At 40.9% G+C, this 24,262-nt stretch overlaps 1 protein-coding gene across 1 annotated transcript in view; it reads right to left on the reverse strand.

Annotated features, from left to right (window-relative positions):
- The window catches only part of COL22A1 (collagen type XXII alpha 1 chain), a 573,554-nt gene that overhangs the window by 401,891 nt on the left and 147,401 nt on the right, over positions 1 to 24,262 (reverse strand). The gene's annotated exons all lie outside the window — the stretch shown is intronic.

A 24,262-nucleotide genomic window follows, 5' to 3' on the forward strand; every position in this document is an offset into this window, starting at 1 on the left:
ATTTACTTGCTTCTTTTCTGCATTTTTTCTTATTTGTTTATTTTCCTCACTATTTTATTATTTATTTGATTATTTTCTTAATTATTTTCTTATTTATTTATTTGTTTATTTTCTTCTTTATTTTCTTATTTATTTATTTGCTTATTTTCTTCATTATTGTATTATTTATTTATTTGTATATTTTCTTCATTATTTTCATATTTATTTGTTTATTTTCTTATTTATTTTTTTATTTATTTGCCTATTTTCTGCATTTTTTTCTTATTTGTTTATTTTCGTCATTATTTTATTATTTATTTGATTATTTTCTTCAGTATTTTCTTATTTATTTGTTTTTTTTCTTCTTTATTTGTTTATTTATTTGTCTATTTTCTGCATTTTTTTCTTATTTTGTTTTGTTATTTATAAACTTTTTAAAACTTTTTTCAAATGTTTTCATTTAGCCAATTTTTCCCCTTTTGCTTTTCTATTTTGTTTTTCTTGCAGGATGAATTGTAGCTTTTAACTACTTCATTCATTTTCCTGCATGATGAAAGTGACAAAAAAGGGGGGAAATGATGAAAAAAAATAAAATAATTCAATTCTTGTTTTTTTTTTTTTTTTTGATAGTTTTAGCTTTATAGCATTCATTAAAAATGAAAAAAATGACTTGGCGACACAATTCTTCGGAGTAGTACAATTATAGTATGAAACTCGTGCAATTGCATATATATATATATATATATATATATATATATATATATATATGTATATATATTCAGTATAAATATATATATACACACTATATATACATATATATATATATATATATATATATATATGTATATATATATATATATAAGCAATTGCACAAGTTTGTTGGTGTGTTCAATACTTATTTCGCCCAATATCTATCTATCTATCTATCTATCTATCTATCTATCTATCTATCTATCTATCTATATATATTCAGTGGGCGAGATAAGTATTGGACATGTCACCAATTTCCTAAGAAAATCTATTTCTAAAGGTGCTATTGACATAAAATTCTCACCGATAACAACCCATCCATTATCCACACAGGCAAAAACATCAAACCATAGATTTTATTTATACCGCCTTCAAATACTTATTATGTTTTGATTTCTTTTTATTGATTTTTTTTCGTAAATGGCGATTCTGGCCTTTTGATTTTTTTTATCTCATGGGTTAAACAAATTTTAATTTTGATAGTTTGGTCATTTGCAGTTGCAGCGATTCCTAAAACAAAGGTTCAAATTTTTATTTTTTGATCTTTAATATTTTTTAAAACTTGTTTTTATTACTTTTTAATCCTCATAGGGGACTTGAACCTGCAATTGTTTGAACACTGGTATTATCTGCCGCCACACTTCTGTACTGCAGTATGTGGAGAATATACCACCAGGGCATAACAGCAAAAGCAACGTCATTTTTTAACATTTAATTGACACCGAGTTGTTTTTTTTTTGTGCTTTTTTTTAAGTGCAATATGTAAATTATTTTAGTGGTTTTATGCGGTTTAGGGCGCGTTCACACGATGCAATCTCAATGTTTTTTCTTTGTAGCCATTTTGCAAAATCGCTGAACAGTCGCTGGATTATTATGGCACGTTTTGGAACATTTTGAGAAAAAAAAAATGCAGCATTGTTTAAACTTTCGCCGATGTTTTTGTTTTTTAATCTCAATTGTAAAAAACTGCATTAAAATCAACTGATATCCAGAAACAGCGCCGGCTTTGCCCAGTGGCCATTTCCGGTATTACATCTAAGAATTATTCTGCAATTCTAGACAAAACCTGTAAGTGGCGCCATCGCTAAACCATAAATAATGTGTTTTAATTTTTTTTTTTTCAGAAGCACAGGACACTTCTAGAATGTAGCGGCCGAGCGCATGCTCCATTCTCTATGGTAGTGCTGAGTGGTGCGAACGCCACCTTTACCGTCAGCCCCATAGAGAATGAATGGAGGCATCCGTCGAGCCATTATCTTTTATAATGAGGAGAAATCTGTTCAGTCTGGGATGCAAATTCCCTGTTTTTCCCAGCAGACGGACCCCCTCCGTTAAGTACGTTATCCCTTATCCGCTGATTAAATGATAACTTGTGTGCACCGTAAACAACGCCGAAGACACTCCGTAAGTACCCGAGCATGCTCAGATAACGCCTTATCCGAGTACATTCCCTCATCACTAGTCATTAACACCACAAACATGCATCATGCCCCCTATATGAACGCACCATGACTTATACCAGAGGACCTGGGAGCTGCGGCTGAGAAGGTGCAAAGAGTCAGGTGAGAACCTCAGAGTAAGGCTGGAGCCACACAACATATAAAAAAATCGCAGAAATGTTCCCCAACAGTGATCCGTATGTTATCCGCGTGCAGTGCGAGGAGGCGACTTTTTTCTAAAAAAAAATCCGTATGACAACAGTATGGCAAGATTTTCTCGCCGGCTTGCAAAATGGACATAAAATGGATTCATGGGCTCAAATATTAGTGAAAACGTATGTACAGTAAATATATATATATATACATATATATATATATATATATATATATACACAGTATATATATATATATATATATGTCTGTGTGTGTGAGTGAGGCATATATATATAAATATATATATATATATATATATATTTATATTTCATACAGCGCTAGATAGCAGAAAAGCCAGTAATTGTCGCGTTCTGTAAAATCATTGCAGAACCCGACATGATATGAGACATGGGTTACATACAGTAAACCATTGCATATCCGTTATATTTTTACATATTCCTCACTAATAATGTTAGCAGAGTCTGTGTGCAAAATTTGGGAACTGTAGGGGTTAAATTAAAGGGTTAATTCACGGAAAAAAATTGGCGTGGGCTCCCGCGCAATTTTCTCCGCCAGAGAGGAAAAACCCAGTGACTGAGGGCAGATATTAATAGCCTGGAGAGGGTCCACGGTTATTGGCCCCCCCTGGCTAAAAATATCTGCCCCCAGCCACCCCAGAAAAGGGGTCACCGAAGCTGCGCCCCCTGGCGGCATGAACTCACATGAACTCTGTAGCGTAAGGAAAATATTCAGAAACTTTCCCACGCTACAGAGTTCATATAAGTTCATACAACCAGGGGGCGCAGCTTCGGTGACGGCACTGCTAGTCATTGAAGCTCCGCTCCCTGCATTTCATTCATTCCCCAGTCTTTTACAGCCGGGAGCGTCCGCATAAGCAGCGATCCTGAATGTAAAGTATTTAACCCCTCGAGATGGATATACAGCATGGGACATGACTGTACGACGGACAGGTATGGGATATTGTTGCTTTTCTATTTTGCTTTTTTTTTTTTTTATAGAAGAACGAGCTTAGATTAGTGGCTTAATATTGGATAGGTGTCTTATTGACACCTCTCCATTATTAACCAGGCTTAATGACATCTTACAATAGCAAGGTGACATTAACCCCTTATTACCCCATATGCCAATGCTACAGGGTAGTGGGAAGAGAGAGGCTAAGTGCCTATTTTACATCTTACAGATGTGCCTTTTCTGGGGTGACAGAGGGCAGATGTTTTTACCGGAGGGGGGGGCGATAACCGTGGACCCTCTCTAGGCTATTAATATCTGCCCTCAGTCACTGGCTTTCCCCCTCTCTGGCAGAGAAAATTGCACGGGAGCCCATGCCATTTTTTTCTGTGAATTAACCCTTTAATTTAACACCTAGAGCTCCCAAATTTTACACACACACCCTCCAAACATTATTAGTGAGGTATATATAAAAATGTAACTGTTCTGCAATGATTTTATAGAACCCGACAATTGTTCATTGCCTATTCGGCTATCCAGCTCTGTATAAATATAAATATACCAGATGGTAGCCCAATTCTAACGCATCGGGTATTCTAGAATATGCATGTAGTTTATTTATGAAGATTTTAGAATAATACATTGAATACACAGGATTCGGCCGATTCTGCGCCTGTCGCTGATTGTTCACGGCCGGCCACGTAGTATATAGCACAACCACGTAGTATATAACAGCCCACGTAGTAAATAGCACAGCCACGTAGTATATTGCACAGCCACGTAGTATATAGCACAGTCCATGGAGTATACAGCACAGCCTACGGAGTATACAGCACAGCCTACGGAGTATATAACACAGCCCACGGAGTGTATAACAGCCCACATAGTATATACCACAGCTCACGTAGAATATAACAGCCCACGCACGCAGTGTATATTACACAGCCCACGTAGTGTATAACACAGCCCACATAGTGTATAACACAGGCCACATAGTGTATAACACAGGCCACGTAGTATATAACACAGGCTACGCACTATATAGCACAGCCCCCATAGTATATAGCACAGCCATAGTATATTGCACAGCCACATAGTATATTGCACAGCCCACGTAGTACATTGCACAGCCCACGTAGTACATTGCACAGCCCACGTAGCATATTGCACAGGCCACATAGTATATTGCACAGCCCACATAGTATATAGCAGTGTGCGCATCATATCCCTGTTAAAAAAAAGAATTAAAATAAAAAATAGTTATATACTCACCTTCCCTTGGCCCCCGGATCCAGGCAAAGCTTTTACCGACGCTACTCGCGCGCTCTGTTCTCAAGACTGCATTGCTGTCTCGTGAGATGATGACGTAGCAGTTTCTCGAGACCGCTACGTCATCATCTCGCGATATCGCAATGCATGGAGCGGTCACCGGAGCGTCGCGAGGAGCGGGAAAGGCCTGTTCTGGATCTGAGGGGCGGTGTGTATATAACTATTTTTTATTTTTTTTCATTATTTTTAACATTAGATCTTTTTACTATTGATGCTGCATAGGCAGCATGAATAGTAAAAAGTTGGTCACACAGGGTTAATAGCAGCATTAACGGAATGCGTTACACCGCAGCATAACGCGGTCTGTTAGCGCTGCCATTAACCCTGTGTGAGTGCTGACTGGAGGGGAGTAAGGAGCGGCCATTTTGTAGCCGGACTGTGGCCGTCGCTGATTGGTCGTGGCTGTTTTGCCGCGACCAATCAGCGACTAGGGATTTCTGACTGGGAGCTTTCTAGGTAAGTTCCCATGATCTATGAACATCCAGCAGAGGGCGCCTCACCGCAAATGAAGCTAAATATAGCTCATTGATCTATATTTAGCCTCATTCCCCGGGGTTTTGCAGCGAGGAGTAGCATTGCATTAGCAAAGCTCCTTGCTGCAAAATGTTTTAACCCCTTCAGAAGGATTTACATCGTTGGACGTTACAGATCTGCGGAGGGTAAGTATATTGTTGGTTTATTATGTTTTTTCTTTCACAGAACGAGGGTCTTCAGTGACTGGATTGGGCGTAGAATAAAATACTCCAACAACCATTGTTTTTATTTCATTAAAATAATTTTAAATAATGTGTTTGTGTTTTATTTAACCCTTTCATTCAATTGGATTAATAATGGATAGGTGTCATAATTGACGCCTCTCCATTATTAATTAGGCTTAATGTCACCTTACAATAGCAAGGTGGCATTAACCCTTCATTACCCCATATCCCACCGCTACACGGGAATGGGAAGAGAGTGGCCAAGTGCCAGAATAGGCGCATCTTCCAGATGTGCCTTTTCTGGGGTGGCTGGGGGCAGATATTTTTAGCCAGGGGGGGGCCAATAACCGTGGACCCTCTCCAGGCTATTAATATCTGCCCTCAGTCACTGGCTTTACTACTCTGGCGGAGAAAATTGCGCGGGAGCCCACGCCAATTTTTTCCGCCATTTAACCCTTTATTTTAAGAGCTAGAACGGCCAAATTTTGCAGATACACACTACTGACATTAGTAGTGTGGAATCTGCAAAAAAAATGGAGAGAAGACATGGTTTACTGTATGTAAACCATGTCTCAAATCATGTCGGGTTTTAGGAAGGAGAAAGAAAAAGCCGGTAATTGAATTACCGGCTTTCAAGCTGTATAGCGCTGGAATAAATATTAATATATATACATATATGTGTCTAATGACATATATCTAATATATAATTGCCTAGAATACTACTTCCTGCAATTTGTGCCAACTTCCTGTCCGGAGCTAATGTCCGGAGCTAATGTCCGGAGATAAATGACGTCAACAGTGTCCAGTGTCTGATTGGTTGCCGCCTGCTGCGAGCGACCAATCAGAAACGTGCCGTACTGTGACACACTCCGCCCGCCATTTTGGTGTGATTTTTGAATTTTTACCTCACAGCAAGTTTCTACTGCGTGGAGGCGGGCCCAGTGACGTTGCTCTTCAAGCTCCTGCCGAATTTCGTCAAAAAAATGATAATACCATTTACCAAAACTATATATATTTAGTTGTGAAGTGGTTCAGTGACATTTTCACACCAATTTTGAACTTTTGTTTGGTGTTTTCTCCATATACTGCCTATTATTTTTGTTCTTTCTTACTATTATTTATTAATTGTATTATTCTTACATTTGAATAAATAAAGTATATGTGGATTCTAGACTCCCGATTCTTTAGAATCGGGCTGCCATCTAGTATATATATATATATATATATACCTATTCTATGTGTACACATTTATTCTACCTATTCTACTGTAAGCTGTCAGTGTGATTTTACTGTACACCGCACTGAATTGCCGGCTTTTCTCTCTAACACCGCTGCGTATTTCTCGCAAGTCACACTGCTTGTCCGTGTGTAATCCGTATTTTTCACGCTTCCATAGACTTTCATTGGCGTATTTCTTGCGCAGTACGGTGACAAACGCAGCATGCTGCGATTTTGTACGGCCGTAGAAAGCCGTATAATACTGATCAGTAAAATACGGCAGATAGGAGCAGGGGCATAGAGAATAATTGTGCCGTATTTTTTGCGAGTTTTACGGACGTAGTTTCTGCGCTCTTACGTCCGTAAAACTCGCAAGTGTGAAGCCGGCCTTAGACAACACAATGGCGGCACTTGACAGCAGTGGAGGACAATGATGATTCCAGAATTCGCCGCAGACTGTGCCCGTCGCTGATTGGTCGAGGCCGGCTGGCGACGCGGGATTTCCAGGACAGACAGACAATTAAACCCTTAAACAATTATATATATAGTTATACATATATGTGTGTCAATGACATATATATATATATCTACCTATATTATGTGTATATTTCTAAACTATTCTATTCTAACCTGTCAGTGTGATTTTACTGTACACCGCGCTGAATTGCCGGCTTTTCTATAGAACACCGATGCATATTTCTCGCAAGTCACACTGATGGTCCATGTGGTGTGCGAGTTTTTCTCGCCCCCATAGACTTTCATTGGCGAGTCTGGGCTGATATACGGTGCAAATGGCAGCATGCTGCGATTTCACTCGCATGTACAGTATAATACGGCCGAGAAAACAACGGATGATAGGAGCTGCCCCATAGATTAACATTGGTCCGAGTGCTATGCGTTTTTTTATCGCTAATGTTCAGATTCGCCATAATTCTGAATTTTCAGGAAGCACAAAAAATGTAATTCTGTCATCTCTAAAAGTACGAAAATACAGTGTAAGATATTGTAAGAGCGTTAGTTTTATTTTTCCTCCACTTGATTTCACATTTCAGGCAATCAATGTTTATCTTCATTAATTAGATTACTCCTCCGCTCTAATGTTTCACTCCAAATATGAATTGATGTTGTTTTGCTTAATTATTCTTCATCACTCTTATTTATTGAATTTTTATGATTTTATCTAATTATTCCCCATTCCTTTTTTATTAATGATTTTGTTATACTGATCTCCTATATTACTACTCTTCACATTATTATTACCCTCATCTAATTTACAGAATGTTCTTTTTTCCATTCATTTACACTTCTTTATATATTCCATTCCATGTAAGGCATAAGCTCCATGGTGTTTGTTTGTGTTTTTTGTCCTCACTCGTAACTGCCGTCAGTCCTGATTCTACATAATTGGTGCTTGGAAGATTCGCTATAAAATGTCTCTTCCATAATGTGGTCCATTGTGGATTTCGTATGGATCTCCGACTACCTAGTTCTTCTATCTGTGATATTGATGTGTATTTTCACTTCCTTCTCCCTTCATGTCCTATAGACATGTAGTAACCTAAAGAATGATATTGAGATTATTAAATTTATTTAATCATCTGGTTATTTACTCCTAAGCATTGATGACATTTATTAGCTGAAACCTATCACAATCGGTAACTTGTGCCTTTCAATTGACTCCCTTGACTAAGCATCCTGCGAAACATGTGCCAAGTGCGGTGTTCATCCGACCTGTTTATGCCTCATGCTATTTTATTTTTGTTTAAATAGCACATTTAACTTTTTTTTTTTTAAATTTAACTCTATACCTTCTCTAATATATACAGATAACACCTTATCCGAGCACGTTCGCTCATCACTAGTAGCAATCTTTAACTTAAAAGGGTTTTCCGAGACTTTAACATTGATGGCCCATTCTTAGTATAGGTTATCAATGTCTATTCAGTTGGGGTGTGACACCCGCTACCCCTCACGATCAGTTATTCCCAGAGACGACCGAAACTGCTCAGTTGTGGCGCTGCACAGCTCCATCGATGGAATAGTGGCTGCGGCCGGGCACTGCACCTCCACTGACTGTTGATTTGAATAGGGGGCGGATATGCAGTAACTGGCCGCGGACACTATATAGTTGATGGAGCTGTGAGGTAGTTTCAGCCGCTGAAGACACTGGGAACAGCTGATTAGCAGGGTGCCGGGTGTTGCACCCTCTTCGATAAGACATTGATAATCTATCATAAGGATAGGCCATCAATGGTAAAGTCTTCGACAACACATTCAACATGTAGCACATGGCATGTCATTGTATTGTAGGATTTCTTACATTAGCATAGTCTAAGCGTATACTGTGTAATATTGTAGAATACTGTCCTAGAAAACTTGTCCTTGATCAGTTGCCGGTGTCTCTTTGTTTGGGCCTGGAAGAGTGTGCGCCCCATCATAAATGTGCCACCACTGTAGGTCATAGGCCACCACTTACGCCCGCATGTCCCACCTAGGAGTTATTGGACGAGATGCACGATTCACTTGTATGATGGACCTGGCCATGGTTAGGTCACTGTCTTTCTCAGAACTGACCTCCACCGATTTGCTGATCACCTCCACTGCGCATGTACAGCAAGTACACCACCAACATGAGCGTACCTCCTAAGGTCGTCACTTTCGTCAGCTTGGAACCACACCAACAAGATGTCTTCTCTAGCAAACTCCCTACTAAACAAAAATGGCCCAAAGCTTTACTTATCCCTCTGGACCGGAAGAATCAGCGATGGGTGGGCTTCCCTTGCCACAGCTGGAAGAGGAACCAGTTTTTTCTCCTAACTTCCACTTGGATTGCCAAAGTCAAAGCCTGTCCATTCTCCAAAGAAGGTGAGCAAGAAGAGTACAGGACACAGATGAACCTGATAGCCTTAATATATGTCAAAATTAGTGGGATTTCCACACCCAGTGATTTATTTTTCAGGCACCTGGACTTTCAACCCATGAGCCCCTTGGCCTGGTCCACCTAGAAGAGTCATGAAGCTTCTGCTCATCGTGTACAGTATATATGTACTGTCCCTAAACCAGGGATTCAAGCTTCAGGAGGCTAATTTGCATATTCCAGGTGCCTTCTGGGAGAAGCGAAGTCTCCCTAAGCTAGAAGATCGTTGGGTACAGCCGGGACCAGCTGCTTCGAAAGCATCACCAAACCAGGGATTCAAGCTTCAGGAGGCTAATTTGCATATTCCAGGTGCCTTCTGGGAGAAGCGAAGTCTCCCTAAGCTAGAAGATCGTTGGGTACAGCCGGGACCAGCTGCTTCGAAAGCATCACCAAACCGCGCGCCGTAAGGCCTGTAGGACATTATTGCAAGAGAGCTTGGCTGAGTAGATTACACAAGAAGGAAAACACACAGCAAGTCAGCAGGATCTAGGAGCAACATGGCAGATGTGACAACCTACATGGTGAGCTGCAGCATGTGCTACATGTTCACAGATCGACCAGAAGAAGAATCCAATTTCACCTGTCAGAAGTGTAGACTAGTGGCCCTTTTAGAAGAAAAGGTGCGGGGTCTGGAAGAAAGAATAGCAACTTTGAAACTCATCAAAGAGAATGAAGACTTTCTAGACAGAACAGAAGCATCTCTACTGGTCACAGAAGGTGCAAAAAGTGTCAGAGAACCTCCAAAAGCAGATGAGTGGAAGCATGTGACCAAAAGAAGCAAGAAGACCATGGAGAAATCACCAACCACACAACTGAAGAACCAATATCAAATCTTTGTAGAGGATGAAGATGGCACACCTAAGAATGAAGCAATACCAGCAAGCAAAAAAGAAAAGGGCACACAGCAACAAGTGACAGCAAAAAGTACAGCCAAGAAGCAACGAAGAGTGGTGGTGGTGGGAGACTCACTACTGAGAGGCACCGAAGCAGCCATCTGCAGACCGGACATAACTGCAAGAGAAGTATGCTGCCTTCCAGGTGCGATGATCAAGGATGTGACCGATAGGATACCAAAGCTCTTCAGCTCCAAGGACGTCCACCCATTTCTTCTGATACATGTTGGCACCAATGACACGGCAAGGAAGGACCTACCGACAATCTGCAAGGACTTTGAAGAGTTGGGGAAGAAAGTAAAGGAACTGGATGCACAAGTAGTTTTTTCTTCTATCCTTCCAGTAGACGGGCATGGCACCAGGAGATGGAACAGGATCCTTGATGCAAACAACTGGCTAAGACGATGGTGCAGACAACAAGGATTTGGATTCCTGGACCACGGTGTGAATTACTGGTATGATGGACTCCTCGCCAGAGACGGACTACACCTCAACAAACCTGGGAAACACACATTCGCCAGAAGACTCGCTACACTCATCAGGAGGGCGTTAAACTAGAAGAAGAGGGGACGGGAAGAAAAACATTAGACTCGAACAAAGACGACCCAGGAAAACATACTCAGAAGGGAGGTAAGAACATTTCTAAAACAATCCACAGTGAGGAGATTGGAACAAAACAAAATCCTCTAAACTGCATGCTCGCAAACGCCAGAAGCCTGACAAACAAGATGGAAGAACTAGAAGCAGAAATATCTACAGGTAACTTTGACATAGTGGGAATAACCGAGACATGGTTAGATGAAAGCTATGACTGGGCAGTTAACTTACAGGGTTACAGTCTGTTTAGAAAGGATCGTAAAAATCGGAGAGGAGGAGGGGTTTGTCTCTATGTAAAGTCTTGTCTAAAGTCCACTTTAAGGGAGGATATTAGCGAAGGGAATGAGGATGTCGAGTCCATATGGGTTGAAATTCATGGAGGGAAAAATGGTAACAAAATTCTCATTGGGGTCTGTTACAAACCCCCAAATATAACAGAAAGCATGGCAAGTCTACTTCTAAAGCAGATAGATGAAGCTGCAACCCATAATGAGGTCCTGGTTATGGGGGACTTTAACTACCCGGATATTAACTGGGAAACAGAAACCTGTGAAACCCATAAAGGCAACAGGTTTCTGCTAATAACCAAGAAAAATTATCTTTCACAATTGGTGCAGAATCCAACCAGAGGAGCAGCACTTTTAGACCTAATACTATCTAATAGACCTGACAGAATAACAAATCTGCAGGTGGTTGGGCATTTAGGAAATAGCGACCACAATATTGTGCAGTTTCACCTGTCTTTCACTAGGGGGACTTGTCAGGGAGTCACAAAAACATTGAACTTTAGGAAGGCAAAGTTTGAACAGCTTAGAGATGCCCTTAATCTGGTAGACTGGGACAATATCCTCAGAAATGAGAATACAGATAATAAATGGGAAATGTTTAAGAACATCCTAAATAGGCAGTGTAAGCGGTTTATACCTTGTGGGAATAAAAGGACTAGAAATAGGAAAAACCCAATGTGGCTAAACAAAGAAGTGAGACAGGCAATTAACAGTAAAAAGAAAGCATTTGCACTACTAAAGCAGGATGGCACCATTGAAGCTCTAAAAAACTATAGGGAGAAAAATACTTTATCTAAAAAACTAATTAAAGCTGCCAAAAAGGAAACAGAGAAGCACATTGCTAAGGAGAGTAAAACTAATCCCAAACTGTTAAATTATAGGCCAGTAAGTCTAACCTCTATTGTTGGTAAAATATTTGAAGGGTTTCTGAGGGATGTTATTCTGGATTATCTCAATGAGAATAACTGTTTAACTCCATATCAGCATGGGTTTATGAGAAATCGCTCCTGTCAAACCAATCTAATCAGTTTTTATGAAGAGGTAAGCTATAGACTGGACCACGGTGAGTCATTGGACGTGGTATATCTCGATTTTTCCAAAGCGTTTGATACCGTGCTGCACAAGAGGTTGGTACACAAAATGAGAATGCTTGGTCTGGGGGAAAATGTGTGTAAATGGGTTAGTAACTGGCTTAGTGATAGAAAGCAGAGGGTGGTTATAAATGGTATAATCTCTAACTGGGTCGCTGTGACCAGTGGGGTACCGCAGGGGTCAGTATTGGGACCTGTTCTCTTCAACATATTCATTAATGATCTGGTAAAAGGTTTACACAGTAAAATATCGATATTTGCAGATGATACAAAACTATGTAAAGCAGTTAATACAAGAGAAGATAGTATTCTGCTACAGATGGATCTGGATAAGTTGGAAACTTGGGCTGAAAGGTGGCAGATGAGGTTTAACAATGATAAATGTAAGGTTATACACATGGGAAGAGGGAATCAATATCACCATTACACACTGAACGGGAAACCACTGGGTAAATCTGACAGGGAGAAGGACTTGGGGATCCTAGTTAATGATAAACTTACCTGGAGCAGCCAGTGCCAGGCAGCAGCTGCCAAGGCAAACAGGATCATGGGGTGCATTAAAAGAGGTCTGGATACACATGATGAGAGCATTATACTGCCTCTGTACAAATCCCTAGTTAGACCGCACATGGAGTACTGTGTCCAGTTTTGGGCACCGGTGCTCAGGAAGGATATAATGGAACTAGAGAGAGTACAAAGGAGGGCAACAAAATTAATAAAGGGGATGGGAGAACTACAATACCCAGATAGATTAGCGAAATTAGGATTATTTAGTCTAGAAAAAAGACGACTGAGGGGCGATCTAATAACCATGTATAAGTATATAAGGGGACAATACAAATATCTCGCTGAGGATCTGTTTATACCAAGGAAGGTGACGGGCACAGGGGGGCATTCTTTGCGTCTGGAGGAGAGAAGGTTTTTCCACCAACATAGAAGAGGATTCTTTACTGTTAGGGCAGTGAGAATCTGGAATTGCTTGCCTGAGGAGGTGGTGATGGCGAACTCAGTCGAGGGGTTCAAGAGAGGCCTGGATGTCTTCCTGGAGCAGAACAATATTGTATCATAGAATTATTAGGTTCTGTAGAAGGACGTAGATCTGGGTATTTATTATGATGGAATATAGGCTGAACTGGATGGACAAATGTCTTTTTTCGGCCTTACTAACTATGTTACTATGTTACTATGTTACTATGTATGTATTAGAAATGAGCAAATCGTATTCAGATTATTAGAATTCTTGTATTATATCTATCCTGTCCTTCTTTACTGTCGCGGCAGCCCCCATCAGTTCCTCGGCATAGATGCCTCCAGACCCTACTTCTTCACTGTACGCGACATCTGGAGAAATTTGAGAGAACTTCCCAGGTTGAATTTTAGCAGATTCACTCATCACTAGTATTACAAATGGCGGCAGGCAAACTCCCAGTAGGACTTGTGTCACCTCCTAACACCAGCATGGATGCAGGACCTCAGGGCTCTCTGGATGATTGTTGCTTGTGAAGGAAGATCAAGGAGTTCCCACCTATCCCAGCAAATATCTGAAGTGTGAACAGCTGGAGGCACAGAGTTGGCCTTCACCCAGAGAGGTGGATATTTATACTGCTGGGTCCTAAACTGAGAATTTGCCTTTCAGGGATATTTAGGAAAGCAGCTGCCAAAATGTGATTGCTACCTGAACGAGGGTCAAAACCTTCACTGTACTTCCAGCTGTATTCATAGAAAATGGCACTGAAAATAGAAGAACCTGAATCCTTCCAGGAGCAATATACGGGAGTTTTACCCTTCAATAGAAAGCTTTGTTACTGCAAATACTTTACATTACTTATCATGCTGATCATAAGTTACATCCTGTATTATTCTACAGACCAGGGATGTACATAAAAGTCATGGGGAGCCATAGCAGAAATTCTAACTACCCCCACCTCCCCAAATAACAAATAATGTATATTCAATGGGGTCACAGAAGAGCATATCTAACAACTTTGCAGCCTTTACAAAGTAATTGTCCTCACACTGGACCTCTAGATTCCTATTTCATTGCACCCATAAAGTATTATGACAAAAGTGCCCCCCAAACAAAGTATGATACCCACACAATGAATTCCTCCACAGTACCCTCCACACACATGGTATGATAACCTCACTGTACTCCACCCCTCAACTCCCCTGGGAAAGTCCACAGACACAGACCTACATAGAGTATAATGGTGCCCACGAGTTGTCCACACAGTATAATGGCCCCCACTAGTGCTCCACACAGTATAATGGCGCCCACATAGCCCTCAACACAATATGATGGACCCCACAAAAACCTTCACATTGTATGACTGCTTGCATACAGTATAATTGCCCCCACATAGCCCTCCATAAATCTAAAACCTTCCATGTAGCCATCCAAACATAATGACCCCACATAACCCTTCCAATTTTTTAATGGCCCCTCGCATAGCCCTCTAAATATTATAATGGCCTCCACATAGCCTTCCATATAGTATAATAGGACTCACATACCCTTCCATACAATATAATGGGCCTCATGTACCCCTCCATATAGTATACTGGGCCCCACATTGCCTTCCATATAGTAACATAGTAACATAGTAACATAGTTAGTAAGGCCGAAAAAAGACATTTGTCCATCCAGTTCAGCCTATATTCCATCATAATAAATACCCAGATCTACGTCCTTCTACAGAACCTAATAATTGTATGATACAATATTGTTCTGCTCCAGGAAGACATCCAGGCCTCTCTTGAACCCCTCGACTGAGGGGTATAGTATATAGTATAATGCATTTCAAAGTCCTCCATATAGCATAATGCACCCCGCAGTCTTCCATATGGTATAATGCACCACATAGTCATCCATATAGTATATTGCACGTAGTAGTCCTCTGTATAGTATAATGCACCACATAGTCCTCCATATAGTACATTACGCTTCCAATAGTCCTCCATAATACAATATAATGCACTCCCAATAGTCATCCATATCATAAAATGCACTCCCCATAGTCCTTCATATAGTATAATGTACCCCATAGTCCTCCATACAGTATACTTCACTCTCCATTGTCCTTTATACAGTATACTGCACCACATAGTCCTTGATAAAGTATACTAGACAACCTGAACACATGCAGGGATTGGCTGTTTGTTAGGGAATCCCCACATTATTCAGGCTGTCTAGCAGCCGCAAATTATGCAGCTTCGGCAACACAAACTAAATCTCTGAGCATGCCCAAAATATTCGGAGAACATCCGATCATGCTCAGAAATCTCGAGTAACGAGCATACTTGCTCATCACTAGTCTTTTTAAAACACAGTGGACCTACACCAGCAGATGACATGGCTTCCCAAACCATCACTGATTGTGGAAACTTCACACTAGACCTCAAGCAGCTTGGATTGTGGCCTCTCCACTCTTCCTCCAGACTCTGGCACCTTGATTTCCAAATGAAATGCAAAATTTACTTTCCTCTGAACACAACATCTTGGACCACTGACAACAGTCCAGTTCTTTTCCTCCTTGGCCCAGGTAAGACGCTTCTGGCTTTGTATCTTGGTCATGAGTGGCTGACACAAGGAATGTGACACTTGTAGCCCATGTCCTGGATATGTCTGTGTGTGGTGTCTCTTGAAGCAATGACTCCAGCAGCAGTCCGCTCCTTGTGAATCTACCCCACATTTTTGAGTGGCCTTTGTTTAACAATCCTTTCAAGGCTGCGGTTATCCCGGTTGCTTGTGCACCTTTTTCTACCACACTTTTCCCTTCCACTCAACTTTCCATTAATATGCATGGATACAGCACTCTGTGAACAGCCGGCTTCTTTAGCAATGACCTTTGTGGCTTCCCCTCCTTGTGGAGTGTGTCAGTGACGCCTTCTGGACATCTGTCAGGTCAGCAGTCTTCCCCATGATTGTGGAGCTACTGAAAGAGACCTTTATAAATGCTAAGGAAGCCTTTGCAGGTGTTTTTGTTAATTATTCTACCTTACTGAGATAATGACTTTTGGGTTTTCATTGGCTGTAAGCCATAATCATTAACATTAACAGAAATAAACACGTGAAATAGATCACTCTGTGTGTAATGACTCTATATACAGTAATATATGAGTTTCACTTTTTGTATTGAAGAACTGAAATTAATTAACTTTTTGATTATATTCTAATTTGGTTAGAAGCATCTGTACATTAGAGAAGTTGCAGAAATGTTTTGTGCATAAAATCAGAATCCTACCAAAGGACGAGCTATTTTATGAGCACAACATTGGGTGTTGTCACTGATATTATGGATTATTATGGATGACCAGTGTGGTTTCTGTATGGCACATTGTTCTTCATTTCTTTCTCCCTCGGATTATGGAATTATCTCCGATAGGCTCCATTGATGTGACGGAAAGCCAAGCAGTGTATGATGTAACGTCTTTCCTGTAACAACCTTTTCAGAGCAATTTTTTCTGGATTTGATATTTTCTGGTAACAAATCATGCACCCGTCACGGACACGGAAAGATAAGAGCGAGTCTGTCGCAGGAATGTGCGTTTATGCAGCCATCCTGTGAAAGTTTTACATAACTTTTACTAAGTTTTAGTGAACAAAATTTAGTTTTTTTTCAGATAAAATCATGAAAGGGAAATAATTATCTCATCGAGAAGAGAAGAAGGAGAATTCTGTTTATTTTAAAAGTCCAAGAGAAGACTTGGCGCCTTCTGTTCTTACCTATTACATCACCTTATCATGTCTATGTTTTGCTTCCACATGTGGTCAAATGTGAAAAGTAAATGATTAGAGATCAGCGAAAACTTCAAAATTATATCGGCCACATCTCCTCGAATTTGGATGGAAAATCTGATATGATCAAATATTTTTTGGCTCAGTGTTATGATCAGGTGACCTTGGAGCAGCATGAAAACTTTCACTGGAGTAGGTGGTAACTATACTGACCGCAAACCCTGATCTTATCACCGCAACTAGAAGTAGCCGTGGGGTGTACCTAACAAAACCTAGACACCTCGACACAGCCGGAGGACTAAATACCCCTATAGATGGAAATAGGAATTTCTACCTTGCCTCAGAGCAGAACCCCAAAGGATAGGCGGCCACCCACAAATATAGACTGTGAGTAGTAGAGGAAAAGACACACGCAGGCAGGAAACAGGATTTAGCAAATGAGGCACACACTAGCTAAATAGGAAAGGAAAGGACAGGATACTAAGTGGTCAGTATTAAAAATCCTTCCAAAAATATCCACAGCAGAAAAAACAAAAACTCCACCATCTAACTAAAGATGTGGAGCATATATCTGCAACTCCAGAGAATCCAACAAGACTGAGAAAACACTGACACAGTCTAAGCTGGACAAGAGAAAAACAAATGAATAGCACAGAATATAAGCACAATGCATGTGTGCCACAGAAAAAGAAACAGACACTTATCTTTGCTGAATTGGCAGCTAAGCAGGAGAAGCCAGAAAGTGATCCAACACTTCACAAGAAACATTGACAACTGGCAAGGACTAATGAATCCTGCACACCTAAATATCCCAGTCAGAACTGCAATCAGCAGATACACCTGGCCAGGACTGCGACTCGGAGACAACTGCATTCCCACCCACAACCACTGGAGGGAACCCAAGAGCAGAATTCACAACAGCTCAGATTAGATTGATAGTAAAAAACGATTATTATACCCCAAAGTATAAATGAAGGGATTAAAAAATATTTTCACCTGTCCTGGAGCCACATATCCTTGCCCGATCCTCCTCAGGTTCGTATCCTCCCACCAGCACCCATCTTGTCTTCTCGCTTTAGCTTTTCTCATTTTTCAATGCCTCTTCCGCTTTCTAGGCCTCAGACAATGTCATGGTTGTCAGCAGAAGAGTGAAGGCAAGGAAGAAAAAAGGATGTAGAGGGAGAAAACGAGCCAGAAGACCGGCCATGGAGCTGCGGATCCAGGACATGTGAGGGGCGAGGTTAATATATTGGTTTTTTATTATTATTTTTTAGCCCCTTCTCAACTCTAAGGAGAATCAAACAAACTAGTTTAAGATAATTAAAATGTGAAAAATTAGGGTTTTCATGAATCTTAGTTTTATTGTGACATTAGAATTAAATTTCATCCCCGTATAACAAATTCACTCATCTCTCTAAATGACGTAAGAGTAGATAAGTCCGGAGCCCTTCCCGACTAAGCCCTGCTCACACCGGTGATGAACTTCTAGTTACAGGTTATCAATTCAAAATCCAGGACGGAGTAATGGTGGGTTTTCTAAATCTTTGTGATAAAGTCACAGTCATTGAAGTGTTTTATTTCAGCTAGTTTTCGAAAAATGTTGCTGTTCTCTTATACCAAGACTGATACGTTCCAACAACTCCATCAGCTGTGTGAGTGACGACCAAGCATGGCACTGATTAGCATCTGAAAATATTATCGATAAGATATTTTGGCGAGAAAAGATTGTGAATCTCCCTGAAGTCAAGAACCCATGGGAGTGTGTGGGCTGTAAAAGGCAAAATGCAAGGAAACTAATGGAGCACGAATGACAAGATGAAGTAGTGAGAATAGCCAACCCCATGAAACAATGATCATCAGAGTGGAAAAGGAGCATGGACTGTGGTGCCCCAAGACCCCAAAACACTCAAACATAGGGACAACTAACAACAATAACAAACAACAGTCCTATGTTACTGGAAAGTTATGGATTATAACCATGAGGGTGATGTGGGAGAAGAAGGTGGAGGTAAAGAAAAAAGACCAAGGAAGATAAGATGTACACAATAAGAAGAGAGAATTCAAAAGATTGAAAAGGCAGTAGCAGGAACAGAGAAAGAGGAGAGGTCAAGAAGGAGAAAGAGAACGGGAGAAGGAGGCTAAGAGAAGGTCAAGATAAAAAAAGGAGAAAAAATGTTGGAGAAAAGTAAAAAAAAAAAAAGGAAAGGATAAAAAGTCTAAGCATTGAAAGAGAGAAACATGGATTATATAACCCCTGGCAAAAACTATGGAATCACCGGCCTTGGAGGAGGTTCATTCATTTGTTTAATTTTGTAGAAAAAAAGCAGACCACAGACTTGGCACAAAACTAAAGTCATTTCAAATGGCAACTTTCTGGCTTTAAGAAACACTAAAAGAAATCAAGAACAAAAAATGTGGTAGTCAGTAATGGTTATTTTTTGTAAGCAAGCATAGGGGAAAAATTATGGAATCACTGAATTCTGAGGAAAAAATTATGGAATCACCCTGCAAATTTTCATACCCAAGAATAACACCTGCATCAAATTAGATCTGCTCATTAGTCTACATCTAAAAAGGAGTGATAACACCTTGGAGAGCTGCTGCACCAAGTGGACTGACATGAATCATGGCTCCAACACGAGAGATGTTAATTGAAACAAAGGAGAGGATTATCAAACTCTTAAAAGAGGGTAAATCATCACACAATGTTGCAAAAGATGTTGGTTGTTCACAGTCAGCTGTGTCTAAAATCTGGACCAAATACAAACACCATGGGAAGGTTGTTAAAGGCAAACATACTGGTAGACCAAGGAAGACATCAAAGCGTCAAGACCGGAAACTTAAAGCAATATGTCTCCAAATCAGAAAATGCACCACAAAACAAATGAGGAACGAATGGGTGGAAACTGGAGTCAACGTCTGTGACCGAACTGTAAGAAACCGCCTAAAGAAAATGGGATTTACATACAGAAAAGCTAAACGAAAGCCATCATTAACACCTAAACAGAAAAAAACAAGGCTACAATGGGCTAAGGAAAAGCAGTTGTGGATTGTGGATGACTGGATGAAATTCATAGTCAGTGATGAATCGTGAATCTGCATTGGGCAAGGTGATGATGATGAAACTTTTGTTTGGTGCCGTTTCAATGAGATTTATAAAGATGACTGCCTGAAGAGAACATGCAGATTTCCACAGTCATTGATGATATGGGGCTGCATGTCAGGTAAAGGCACTGGGGAGACGACTCTCATGACATCTTCAATAATTGCACAAGTTTATGTTGATATTTTGGACACTTTTCTTATCCCATCAATTGAAAGGATGTTTGGGGATGATGAAATCATTTTTCAAGATGATAATGCATCCTGCCATAGAGCAAAAACTGTGAATACATTCCTGGAAAAAAGACACATAAGGTCAATGTCATGGCTGCAAATAGTCCGGATTTCAATCCAATTGAAAATCTTTGGTGGAAGTTGAAGAAAATGGTCCATGACAAGAATCCAACCTGCAAAGCTGATCTGGCAACAGCAACCAGGGAAAGATGGAGCCAGATTGATGAAGAGTCCTGTGTGACCCTCATTAGTCCAGGCCTCAGAGACTGCAAGCTGTTATAAAAGCCAGAGGAGGTGCAACAAAATACTAGTGATGTGTTGGAGGTTTTTTTTTGTTTGCTTGTTTTTCATGGTTCCATAATTTTTTCCTCAGAATTGAGTGAGTCCATAGTTTTCCCCTATGCTTGGTTAAAAAAAAGTAACCATTACTGACTACCACATGTTTCTTAAAGCCAGAAAGTTGCTTTAGACTTTAGTTTTGTGCCATGTCTGTGATCGGCTTTTCTTCTACAAAATTAAACAACTGAATGAACATCCTCCAAGGCTGGTGATTCCATAATTTTTGCCGGGGGTTGTAGGAGAAGGAAGAGAAGATGAAGAAGGAATAGAAGAAGAGAAGAAAAAGAACAAAAGACGATAATGGATGAAGAGGAGGAAAGATGAATGAAAAGAATGGAGTAGAAGATCAAGGTGACAAAGGAGAAAAAAGTAGGAAAAATTGGAAAAGGAGTAGTGATGAGCGAGTGTACTCGTTACTGGAGATTTCCGAGTATGCTCGGGTGGGCTCTGAGTATTTCGGCGTGCTCGGAGATTTAGTTTTTGTCGCCACAGCTGCATGATTTGCGGCTGCTAGACAGCATGAGCACATGCAGGGATTGCCTGTTTGTTACAGAGAAGGAAGAGGAAAGATGTTTACAGAAGATAAGGATGATGAATAGAAAAAGGAGCAAAATAAAGGCAAGGTTAAGAAATAGAAAGGATTAGAAGAATTGAAGGGGCAGTGAAGTGTAGGGACAACACAGTGGGGAAAGAGGAGAGAAGACAAAAGATAAGGAGCTGAAGTTAAAGAGATAGAAAATAAGTACAAAAGAAAGAAAGGGGGTAAAAGGGGAGCAAGAGAAGAGCAAGGTAGATAAAAAAGAATAAAAGAGAATTGGAGAAGGAAAGGAGAAGGTGGACACCTAGAAGGAAAAAGAGAGAAGATAAGGAGAATTGGGGATTGGAGGATAAGTACAGGTTGAAGAAGGATGAGCAAATGAAAAAAGAGGGGCAAGAGAAAAGCAAGGTATAGAAACAGAAAAAGTACAGAATAATTAGAGGAGTGAAGTAGATGGACAACTCAGAGAGGGAGAAGGAGACAGAAGAAAAGGAGGGAGAGAGATGGAGAGTAAGTACAAGGTAAAGAGAAAAAGATGAAAAAGGGGGTGTAAGATGGATAAATAGGTAGTAAAGGAGTAGGAGAAAAGGGATAAAATGATAAGAAGAAGAGGAAGGAGAACATAAGGAAACAATGAATACTAAAAAGTCACGTTGAGAATGAAATCAGTGGTAAGGCGGAAAGAAGAGAAGTAGAAGAGTAAAGTGGGAGGAAAGAAGAGAAAAGAAAGAAGATGAGATGGAGTAAGAGGATGGGAAACAAAGAAGAAAGGTAGTGAAGAAGGAAGAAAAGTTGTAGGTGAAGAAGGAGGTAAAGAGGAAGGGGAGATGGAGGATGTGGTGATGAAAAAAAGGAGAAAGCAGTGAAGAACAAAGTTGTAAGGGAAGAAAGGAGGAGAGAGGAAGAAGATGATTTAGGAAGAGGATGTTGTCAGGCAAACAGCGAAGAGCGAGAGGATAGAAGAGAAATAAATCTAAAGGATGAGGAAATTTGAAAAAAAAAAAACAGAATCAGAAGGAGACAATGAAAAATAAAAAATTATGATTAAAAAAATGAAAAGAAAAATGCTTGTATCTACTGGACCCTGTAAATTTCTTCCAAGTTCCATAACACTGAACGCGGTTCTGGCGAAATCTTCTCCATACCGAGGTCATCTAAATTTTGAGCAAGGGAAGTATTTAATTTCCTCTCTTCTTATTTCCAGCTTCTTCAAGTTCACTTAATGAATTTCTCATTGCAGGCCGATAGAGCAGAACTTTACTCCCAGTCCAGCATAAGTAATGAAGCGTGGGACCCGCGTCTGTACACAGCTGACTGTCGGCTGCCAAGAGCGTTATTGATTATCATCAGAGGAAGATGTAGGCAACAAAAGCGTGACCTTTAGCAAATAGTTAGCAGAAATAATCTGCCCGACTCCTGGGTCTTTATTAGATGTCTAATAGAGCAAAACGTACGTTTCAGACTAACCCCCCGGGTGATGTTCTTCAGGGGATGTTCAGCTCCTGTGTTAACATTAGGGATGCATCAGTGACGCCAAGCCCCGGATGACGGCAGATATGACGCCCACAACTCGACAGGCAACCGGCAGGAAATCTCCATTGCATCGCACTGTGTTAAACCTCATCTTTAATTTGTGCTGTCTCCTAAGAGCGCCGCAGAAAGCCATGTATCTACCACTTTCACGCGGGCCGGGGATTTGGGCATCTGTTTTCTAATTCCATTGAACAGCTTGACTGACTCACATTTACTTGTAATTATTTCTTTTCAGGAAGTTTTCATATATCGTATAGAGCACAGGGAAAGTTTACTTTGCTGATTGTGCTGGTGGAACTGAAAGTGAAGGTCTGGGATTTATCGAATATCTGTATTAGATAGAGGACTGCGAGAAATGTTCGCAACTCTCAGTAGTCAACATAAATCCTGAAAGGGACAAGGTAATTACATTTGTTTTCCGGGGCTATATAAACAGAGTAAGCTACCAATGTTTGATTGGTGGTAGTTAAGAGATGATCAAATCTTTTGAAATTCAAATTTTTAGGTTCAAAAAATTTGTCCCAAAAAGTCAATTTGAGGCAAATTTGTGGCAAATTGCCCTAAAAAGACATGCGTAACACTCCATGGTATCCAAGGATTGTATGCAACCCCTTTTAATCTCTTGAACTCCAACACAGCCTTAGGCCGGTTTCACACGTCAGTGGCTCCGGTACGTGAGGTGACAGTTTCCTCACGTACCGGAGCCACTGACACACGTAGACACATAAAAATCAATGCATCTGTGCAGATGTCATTGATTTTTTGCGGACCGGGTCTTCGTATGCCAAACACAGAGACATGTCAGTGTTCGTGGGAGCGCACGGATTACACGGACCCATTAAAGTCCGTGTGCAGTCCGTATGCCGTGCAGGAGACAGCGCTACTGTAAGCGCTGTCCCCCCCACTGGTGCTGAAGCCGCCATTCATATCTTCCCTGCAGCAGCGTTTGCTGTAGAGAAGATATGAATAATCGTGTTTAAAATAAAGCTCCATGTGCCAAACCACCTCCCACCCCCTGTGCGCCCCCCTCTCCCCCGCTGTTATTAAAATACTCACCCCGCTCCCTCGCTGGCTGGCACTGCTTCCTGTCCTGGCCGCAACTTCTACTGTATGAACGGTCACATGGGGCCGCCCACTACAATCATGAATATGCGGCTCCACCCCTATGGGAGGTGGAGCCGCATAGTCATGATTGTAATGGGCGGCCCCACGTGACCGCTCATACAGTAGAAGGTGCGGCCAGGACAGGAAGCAGTGCCAGCCAGCGAGGGAGCGGGGTGAGTATTTTAATAACAGTGGGGGGGGGGGGGGCGCACAGGGGGTGGGAGGGGGATTGGCACATGGAGCTTTATTTTAAACACGATTATTCATATCTTCTCTACAGCAAACGCTGCTGCAGGGAAGATATGAATCGCGGCTTCAGCACCAGATGCAGGGGACAGCGCTAAACTTTAGTGC

Source organism: Ranitomeya imitator, chromosome 6 (genome assembly GCF_032444005.1).
Source record: "Ranitomeya imitator isolate aRanImi1 chromosome 6, aRanImi1.pri, whole genome shotgun sequence".
Classification (NCBI taxonomy): Eukaryota; Metazoa; Chordata; class Amphibia; order Anura; family Dendrobatidae; genus Ranitomeya; species Ranitomeya imitator.